A 10584-nucleotide genomic window follows, 5' to 3' on the forward strand; every position below is an offset into this window, starting at 1 on the left:
AGTTGGAAGACAAGGCTCATTTAAAACCTATATGCCTTGTGTTTATAGTTTCAAAAGTATAATAATCCTCGATGGTGCTAACTTTGCTTTAAATGTCACAGTGCAAATGTCACCGGGGAGTTGTACTCGTATAGGCTGCAGCTATACGCTTGATTAAACATGACCTGAAACAAGTATTGAATCTTAACTGGGAACACTGAGCACACCCCCATTAGTCCAAAACCAATCATCCTTGAATCCCACTGTTATCATTACAAATAAAACAGGAGTAGCGTTTTTCTCTGAAGTACTTTATTTAAGGCTGAAATTTTTAGTCGACTATCGCTCATACAACTTTGTTGACTAATGAATTACTTGATAATCGACAGATCTATAAAACTGAGTTTCTCCACAAAAAATATCACAAAAGCACCACTTTAAAGGGACTGTTTATAACTTCTTACACGTATACATTTTTTTTATTGCAAATGTGTGAACAGGTTGTGACCTAACTTAAAAAATGAGACCCTCAAACTAGGATCAACATCGGCCGGGGATTCGGTTCATGGAGGGACCTTCGTTCGGTTTTAGGTATCAAAACAGACCCCAAGCTGGCAAAATTCCTATTGGATAGGTAAGATAACATTACTGCCAAGCATGTGAAATATATAGTGATATTGGGGTTTTAGCTGTCAATCACGTTCAGTCTCGTGTGTGTCGCCTGACTGTTTTGACCGATGCTCGCTCGCATCTGCGTAGGGCGAGCACAAGCGCGAGCAACAGGATGCTGACTGTCGTTGCCTTTACGGCCACAAGTGTGACTGTTAACAAGCAATTTCAGATTTTTATATTGAGTCCCTTTAAATCATGTGTTTACCAGAGATGTGCACATATACGTTTTTTGGAAATAAGTCATTCAGCATGCAAAAAGCATAAAATACGACTAATTGACTAAAAAAATCTTAGTCAACTACGACCAAAACAACCAATATGTCGACTAATCGACCAAGAGGAGTCATCCCTAACTTTATTGCCTTTAAACTGTGAAAGAGGATGTTGATTTTGAAAAATACACCTAGAATGACGGTAATAAGGTACACAAGCAAACGGTAAAGTGAGGAGCAGGGTCGGCAGGTCCGTGGTTAGTGGGATCCATCTGTTCTGGGAGCTCAGTCCATCAGCGGTGGGCAGACGGAGCGGCAGACAGGCTGCTCCACTGGCTGCAACACAAGACACGAGCGGGGAGGAGAAGCTGGACCCATGTCCTGTGTTGCAGCCCCTGGCCCAGCCAACAAGTCACCTTCAGCTTGGGCCCGGCAACAGCTGATCCGCTGTGAAGAGGAAGACAGGGAGACACGGAGGAAGGAAATGAGGGGGGGAGGGAAGGGGAGGGGTGGGGGGGGGGGGCAGAAAGAGAGATAAAGTCAATTACAATGGATTCATGTGTGAGAGACAGAGGGAGCAGACGGGAGAAAATGAGAGGGAAAAAGTGACAGGGAGAGCGGCGGTGGGACCAGAGAACGAGACAGGGAGCGGAGAGGAAAATGAACGTAATAGAATGAAGGAAAATACTAATGGAGAGCGAATGAGAGAGCGCCAAAAGGGTGATGCACCGCCACAGACACCACATTCATCACCTGGCCAATGAAAATAGCCTTTTTCACCTCACGGAGAGGGGGTTGGCCCTCCCAGCTACATCTCACATCCACCTTCCTAGACATTCAGAGAAAAAGGCTCCTCTGGCCCAGATTGCCTGACTAGAAGGTTAATGACTACCAGGGCCACGGGTCCACAGAATAAGATCCGTCTGAAATGTCTTCATAGAGAAGAAGCCCTGTGGCCGTTTCGGAGCGCGTCATTGGGAATAAATGTAATCATTATTATGGTTGTGCATTGAAAAGGAATCATTGGGGGTGTAAAAATCTGAAATGTGTGCATGCAAACGGCGGTCTGTGGTTCTCATGGGGGAAGCAGTTTGTCATCAAAGAGGCAGAAAGGCATGCAATCAATTCCCAAACCACCCCCAAGTTATTCTCTCTCGCTTTCTGCTCGTCTCTCTCTCGGGGAGTCTGCCATGTAACTGGCATTAAAAGGTCAAAGCCCAGCAAACTCAAAGCTGCGTGTATCACAAACAAAGGTCTGAAAATGTCATTGGTTTCACAGACATGTCCTCATATCTACAGAAGGAACATCAACAGGCAAAACAACAAAAATAAGAAAACCGCCCTTTTTTCACTGTGACATTTTGTCCCAATTTTCTGGTGTGGCGTATTCCCGACAGGATCCGATCCCTCAGTCCTTTCAGAGATGCTTGCATCAGCCTCGCTGGTTATACCAGACTTCTGTTTTTGTGATGTTAGGCAATTACATGACTATCTTTCTCTCGCCTAGTTCCTTGTATGAAAATGGGTCCAACCTAGATTTGAGACTACAGGGATATGAACTCAGAGGACGGATGAAAGCAGTTGAAGGACGAAGCGAGCAAAAAAGAAAGTAGAGGAGAGCCGGGGGCAAAATTTGCTTTATTTAACATCTTTTTTTCTTATCCTGAATTAAAAAGCTTGTAAAAGACAATACATATTTGGGAAAAAAAATTAATATAGCTGTGATTTTGATTAGGTTTTGGGTCTCAGTGAAGCTTTAAAGTTAACAATACACAGATATTTTATCAGAGAGGAGAGGAAAAGGCTGGCTAACACTTGGGAATGCTGCTTCTGAAGTACGCTGTCAGGAATAGCTGATCTCCTACATCAAGAGCACGAGGTAACCCTGGGCATTGGCTCCTGTTGTAATCCAAGCCGCAGTGCATCTCTCCTTTCATATAGGACATTTGACAAAACCAGTGACTAATAATGGATGGCACACTACTGGAAAATGCTCGAGGCAACTTGGCTGTGGTGAGAAAGAGGCCACCCAGTTTGTACATTCAGTCGTTTACGAGAATTGCCTTTCATTAGCGCGGCAACAAAGGGTTTTTGACAGAACTGAAATGACTTTGCCAAGACGAAAATTGCCGCGGACGTAGTGTGCAATTAATGGGACTTGTAATTGAAGTATTGATGTTGAGAAATAAGTCCCCTTAATCAGGACAATGATCACAGGGAGTGTAATGGATACGTGCCGCGCAATCCCTTTAACCGAAACCTTATCATTTGAAAAGATCCTCCCCTATTCAAAGGACTCGCACAATGGACGACTCAACAATGGAGCATTGTGCCAGCTGTAACAATGGGGCAGCTCCTCTGATCAGTTTGTGGTTTTAGTTCATAAGGAAAGGAACCACGGTGAGGAAAATACACATACTCCTACTTTCATAATTAAACAATAGAAAATCAGCATACCAGATCCACAGATTTACATAATGCCGGTGCCCCTATCTTGCCCCAAGTTTATGTTTATTAATATCACTGCTGTATAAACATGTTCATAATGAGACAGTCTACAGAGCAAGTGAAAAAAAAATACAGCTGTCAAATTACTCATGGCAATTACTCAGGCTGTTCATCACCACATAAGGCAAAAAAACATCACTGCGTCCGTCCATAATTTAACGAGGACGACAGTGTGAAACTTTCATTTGCATGTGGATCCATACATGCGCAGCGTCTGCACGCTCGAGGTCGTTGAGCCTCGCAGATTGGCTCGGCAACAATCCCTTAGTTGTCTGGGATTTAAGAGGGAAAAGAAAAGTCTTGTCTGGCAGCCACTTAGGGCGCGAGGCTCTGTGCCCATTCATTTACGCTTTAAGCAAGGCCGCTGGGAGCTAACAAACAAACAGGCGCCATCATTTTCTACACAAGATTTTACACATAACTCTCCACTTTTAAGCCTGGCATCCAACCGGCAACTTTTAACGAATGACAACCATTGTATGAACCAGATCAGAGACATTTAGGTAAACACCAAGGTTGACTGTTTGGTATCTGTCAAACACAGCAGTTCCCATCATGCCTAATGTGCAAAGAGGGCTTTATAATAGTCACGTTACTGTGAAAGTTGTGTATGCACATACAGTTTTTCAATTCTTTTCAGGGTCTGTCTTTGAACACTAACCCTCCATCATTTTATTATGAAAAGCACACAATGGAAGAAGGCTTTACTATTCCTCGCTACTCCTCTCCTTGTTATTCTCCAGGGATACACAATCTTTTACAAAGACCTTAGCTGCTCCCTCCACGGGGTCCCTTCCCTCGGTGTCTCGTGAAAGAGCCACTGTTCTCTCGGGTTCTGGATGCTAGTAGGATCATCCTGATCCAAAACAAACACTGTTTGTAGAACCAACATCTTTGTTCTCCTCAACCTGATTATGCACGCTGTAGCAAAGCAGTCTGTACCAGCAGCTCTGCATCCCAACCAGCCAGTGCATTATGTTCACATAGGAATGAACACATCTGCCTTGTTCAGAGACACATCTTCATGATTGCCTTAAAACTAGGGTTGGGACTCACCATAGGCCCACGTTATGTCACAATACGATCTTATTGCAATTTTAATAGGACTGTGAATCGAATAAAACATTCAATCACAATTAATCGCAAATTAATCGCACATTTTTTGTATCTGTTCAAAATGTATTTAATATTCTTATCAACATGGGAGTGAGCCAATATGCTTGCTTTAAGAAAATGTATGTATATATTTATTATTGCAAATTAATTAACAACACAAAACAATGACAAATATTGTCCAGAAACCCTCACATTTACTGCATTTAGCATAAAAAATATGCTCAAATAATAACATGGCAAACTCAATCCCTACAGGCAACAACAGCTGTCAGTGTGTCAGTGTGCTGACTTGACTATGACTTGCCCCAAAACTGCATGTGATTATCATAAAGTGGGCATATGATTCCAGTATCTTCACTAGCTTTAAAAAATGAGCCCGCTACAACCTAAAAAATCACAAGTTGCGTTAATGCGTTGAACAAATTAGTGCCGTTAAAACAAATTTGCTTTAATGCGTTATTATTGCGTAAACATTGACGGCCCTAGATTTTAAACATTTTGCGATATGCTGAGTATTGGGATAAGATATATTGCAATTTGTGTAACAAAATTCTTTGTTCAACAACTTTGTATGGACGCAGGTCTTTGCACACAAAGTACGGGATGGATTGTGTTATTTTCTTAGCTCGCTCAGAATTGGAGGGTAGCTTTGTCAGGCTAAGTGTGTTTGGTTTTGGCTGATTTTTCAGTGGAGTTTATTTAACGTTGGCTTGGCCGTCAACGGTTAACGCTATCTCTGGGTGGTGGCGTGTGAGATGAGCCCTCATGTTCGCAGAGTATTCATATGCATCCCCTTCCAAATCGCATGTGTCATATCCACGTCCATCTTCCCTTCCTTGTTCAAAAATCCAAAATAAATCCAGATGTTTGATTTAAACGTGGACGGTACATTTCTGATTTCTCTCTCCGATGTCTCCATCTTTAGCAATAGTTTATATAATAAAAGATCGATAGTTGATGTCCATGTATCGATACAAAATTGAAATATCGCGATACAATGCTGTGTCAATTTGTTCCCCCACTCCTACTGAAAACAGATGTTGATACTGAAATCTATAAAGAATTATGCTCTAAGGCACCGGTTGAAAAAAAACTGTTATAAAGGAGGAATCCATAACAAGGTTGAATAACCAGATCAATTTCTTTTGAGTTTCCACATGTTCCTCCATCAAGAAGTACAAAACATGCAGGAAGGTTTTGTTGAAAATAGCGCAAGAGAAAGATGACGTGTCTTGGCCCGTACATGCGCAGCTTCCAGTAACAGTTGAGTGACTCAGCCCTCTTCACAAATAATCTCCATGGAGGGGTAATCACTTCAAATGTTGAATATTAAATCATATTTATGTCACACAGTGGCTTTGTGAAACGGCGTTTCAAAGCCATCAGACTGCTGATGGCGAATGAAGCAGAATGTGAAGTCCTTGAAGTAACGCTGAGATGAATGTCTGTTAAGTCCCAAAGAAGCGACACAAAGACAACTACCAACCTGCGCCCCTACAAAAGTCCTTTGAGCGAGTGATGCTGCGTGACCTTGGCTTCCTCTTACTCTGTGTTCCTGCATCAGACTATTCATCCACACACCAGGATTCAAAGAATGGCTGGGATAAATGCATCGCAAGCAGGGGGTCGCTTGCGGAGTGCTTACCCTCTAAATGATGCATTGAAAAATGATAAATGCTTCCATAAATAAGAAGCAGAGGTCTAGGCACACATACGTGCACAGAGACACAGGAGGAAAGACAAAAAAGCTGATGATTAGCAAGACGGCACTAACAAGATATTTATGCACAAAGGACTGAAACAAATGCAGTTATCAGGACACAGCATAAAAAACTGACTCCCTGAATGACCTTATCCCTATTAATTATTAATTCAAGGGGATAATTACACTCATTATTATAGAGTAGAGACTATTAAACTTAGCAATGTTCCGGCTGCAGATGTGTGAAGTCAGGGAGCTCTGCAGGGGAATGACCTCAGATAACAGTTACACTACAAATGCATATCTGCGGTTCACATCAGTATGCAGGAGAAAACTGATTGAAGTGGACCCTCGAGTTGTTATAGCTGCACGACAGCGAGGAGGAGTCATCCCAAAAGATGTACAACACACACACAACTGACTGCAATCATGCACTTAAAGCACACACACACACATATGCAGCAGCATTACAGCGCATTGTGCCTTCTCTCCTGAGCTTTCTCAGCACTATTGGAGTTGGTGTTGCGTTTCAGAAGTGATAGCTTTTGTTCGATGTCTGCTGGGATTGGCTTTTCCCTGCATATGCTGACAGGACGCTTTGGGATGAGGTCCTTCATGTAGGTGAAAGAAGAGTCCTTCTGGCACCAGACCTCTCTCACCCACACAGCACAATGGAGACAAGAATGTGGCCACATGTGTCTTAATGAGTGGTGCATTAGTACAGCAGGTTCCATCATCTGTGATGTGCAATTTTTCCCACACTGGTTAAACTGATTCTAAAAATGTGCACAACTGCTGGACTCAGAGGCATCCACTGAATTTCTAATGTTGCTTTGCTGAAATACATTTTCCTCACATCTCCAGTCCAGGCAGCCTTCAAAGACTCACTAACACTACAATACTGCCTGATAGTTAAATGCTTGATCTCCGTGGGGCTTCAGGGTTCCTGCATGCGCCCTGCAGGAAAATTAGGCTCATTTACAACTGCACACACAGATCAGTGGAGAGAAGTATTCTACAAGTCTTTGATCATGCATTTTTCATCGTCTCATCATTAACAGCATTCATTTGTAGCAATTTACTGTGAGACCTGAGAATCAGTGAATAAATAGTCAGCCTACCTTTCCATCACTGTTCCTGCCTCTTTTTCATTTTACGCAGCAGGAAAGACGGGATGAGAATGTGGTCGCACTTTGAGCACAATATCAACCTCTCTGTCTCTCTGTCTGATGTATCTCTCTCTCTCTCTCTCTCTCACTCTCTCTGTCCCTCTCTCTCTCTCTTTCTCTCTCCATCTCTCTCTCTCTCTCTCTCTCCATCTCTCTCTCTCTCTCTCTCTCCATCTCTCTCTCCCTCCATCTCTCTCTCTCTCTCCATCTCTCTTTCTCTCTCTCTCACACACTTTCTCTCTCTCTCTCCACCTCTCTCTCCATCGCTCTCTCTTTCTCTCTCTCCATCTCTCTCTCTCCATCTCTCCATCTCTCTCTCTCTCCATCTCTCTTTCTCTCTCCCTCTCTCTCTCTCTCTCTCCATCTCTCTCTCCCTCCATCTCTCTCTCTCTCTCCATCTCTCTTTCTCTCTCTCTCACACACTTTCTCTCTCTCTCTCCACCTCTCTCTCCACCTCTCTCTCTTTCTCTCTCTCCATCTCTCTCTCTCCATCTCTCCATCTCTCTCTCTCCATCTCTCTTTCTCTCTCCCTCTCTCCCACTCTCTCTCTCTCTCTCTCTCTCTCTCTCTCTCTCTCTCTCTCTCTCTCTCCCTCTCTCCATTGAGTCCTGGTAGTCTGGTAGTGAGGGTAAATCCGTTTATCCTCGGACTACATTTAGGAGCTGCACCAGCTCGGCTATTTCAATCTCGTGAGGAAGCGGCCGGCTGACAGCGGCTGATAAAGTGAAGATTTACTCTTGGACAAAGTGAGGAGCAATCCCTCACACTTTAGCTTACTCCATCAGTTTCTGTGCGCTCCATACCGGCCCGGTGATTTAAGATCTCTCTCTTCATCCCCCCCACCCTTTCCATCCATAAACGCACGCACACACACGCACTGACAAAGAAATAAATATAACCTCCAAAGAACTACATTTCATCAGCAAAATGTTATATATAAAATATGAATTGCAATTAAACCATAATGGATACAGACTATAAATAAGCATTAAATCCTAAACTATCAAAAGGGGAATACTGTATATATATATATATACATATATATATATATGAGGTTGGTTGTATGTATATGAATATGAATATGTATGTATATGAATATGAACTTATCTCTTGACACTGCACTATTACAACGGGTAGTTTTTTTTCTTTTCTTTTTCTTATGTTTCTTTTTTTGTTTTATATATGTTGTTGCTGCTGTCTGTATGTCCCTTTTACAAGTATGTGTATGTATTCCTTTAACCTTAAAGGAAAAAAAGATTTTAAAAAAAAAGGGGAATACTGTACTTTTTGTATTGTAGCCTAATTATACATGGTTTACCCCATATCATACTTTAGTGTGCCAAAGTTCCAAAACGAACCAAAATAGGATGAAAATGATCACTTCACAATTGGAAGGATGGCGTCATGGGCTATTTCTGTTTTATCTCAGGTTCACGTGGCAACACTATGAATTATAAGAGGCTATGATAACTCTTAATTGTCTATACCTTTGACTATAAAACTGCAGCATTTGTCATATGAACCCTACCTTTAAGCAGGGTGTATTCCGGGAAAGGATGTGTGCGTAAAACGCACCGGTCCGGAGATCAGTCCTTCCTTGGGCACCCTGAGACGAGCAGAGCAGGAGCTGCATGTAGTGTCTGAATGAAATCTCCTCTTTCTGTGGAGCAAAACCTCTGTGGAACTTGTGTCTTGTCATCTCGCGTCTCTGTTTTCAGCGGGCGTGTGTCTGACCGGGTTGCCTCATTTGATATCCGCACCCCAGAGGGTACCCTACCCATCGATGTGCTCTCAGTCTCTCTCTCCCTGCTGCTGCTGCTGCTGCTGATATACTATTTGACATTGTAGCTCTTTTTCCTCCCAGCAGAATTCCATTCCAGAATTCCAGAATTCCAGAATTTCTTTTAGACTCGATGCAATCATTCCACTGGATCCTGCAGCAGAATTCTGGAGTTTTGTAGACTCGAGCGATATCCTCGAGTCCTTGTCGGATGGCATAATGTGCTCTTGGACTTGTTAGTGCACAGGATATACAGCAATAATGATGTCAATATAGCCCACTGTCGTCTTACACTGGTACTTCTTACTGTCCAATAAGATCTAAGGAATGATGACACCAAAGGATATGTGTTCAGTATAGAGCCAGGCTGCGGTAAATTAATAACTTATCTCAGAAATGCAGTCCAAGGCTGGCGAAAAGTGATATTTGAGATGGTCCCTTTGGAATATCTCACAAATATTCTACATGCCAAAGTTGATCAGTTCCACAATATTTGGCAGCCCTATCTGAATTATATTGGACCTGAACTCTCTTCTATTATCTCACAAGGAGTCTCTTGAATTTATATATCCTGTGACTTCCCTGCACTATGGACTATTTCCTATGACCTCCTATATAAATTTTTTTTATCTGAGCTGTACCAGTGTTTGTTGTTGTTTTGTTTTTTTATTGTGTTTGTGAAAATAAGAAAACCCAATAAACATATTAGTGGAAAAAAAAAGAAATGCAGTCATGAGTTAGTATGTTTAACTTTGGCTGCTGGTATAGGTCTAACACTACTGTCTGATACATTATCACATAGGATGACAGACTATAAATAAATACATTGAAAATGAAATGAAATGCATGGGCCTTTTTCTTCACATTGAAGAGATTCACCTTTAAAAGGCTTGTGTCAGGCTCAGGTATAGGTAATTAGGTTGCTAACAGCCCCAGTCTGGAGTCAATACTCGACATAGGCCTATTTAACATACAAGGACTACCGACTGGGGTCCCTGGGGACCCCAAGAATAAAACAAACTTAAACAAACAAAATGTTAACTTCTTTCTTCTCAAAACATTATTAATTATGTAGCCTAATTAATGGCATCTGAAAAAAATATTATCAATATCATTATTTTAAGGAAAGTTGCAGTTAATTTGCATACTGTGTAAAATGAAAAATAGAAATCTGTGTCTGCTGCAGTCTCCTTCAAAATGACTGACAGAGTGTCCCTACCCCCTGGGACCCTTGGCAAATATGAACTCATTAAAATAATTCCATCAATTAAAACAGTTTAAATAATAAACTAAACAAAATAATAGAAAATTAGTTCTTTTGACTGGGGTCCCCAAGGACCCAATTATATATGATATATTATTATTATTATTATCATATAATTGTATTAATAATATAACATATTCATAATAATTATAATTAAATATTATATGCATATATATATATAT

At 41.6% G+C, this 10584-nt stretch overlaps 1 long non-coding RNA gene across 1 annotated transcript; it reads right to left on the minus strand.

Annotated features, from left to right (window-relative positions):
- Positions 1 to 274: 274 nt before the first annotated feature.
- Positions 275 to 9989, minus strand: LOC119502668. The gene is made up of 2 exons (XR_005210125.1): positions 8887 to 9989; positions 275 to 1310 (listed from the first exon to the last, which is right to left on the minus strand). It is a non-coding gene; the product is annotated as an uncharacterized LOC119502668 (long non-coding RNA).
- Between the last annotated feature and the right edge of the window lie 595 nt (positions 9990 to 10584).

The sequence above is a fragment of the Sebastes umbrosus genome, chromosome 15 (genome assembly GCF_015220745.1).
Source record: "Sebastes umbrosus isolate fSebUmb1 chromosome 15, fSebUmb1.pri, whole genome shotgun sequence".
Lineage (NCBI taxonomy): Eukaryota > Metazoa > Chordata > Actinopteri > Perciformes > Sebastidae > Sebastes > Sebastes umbrosus.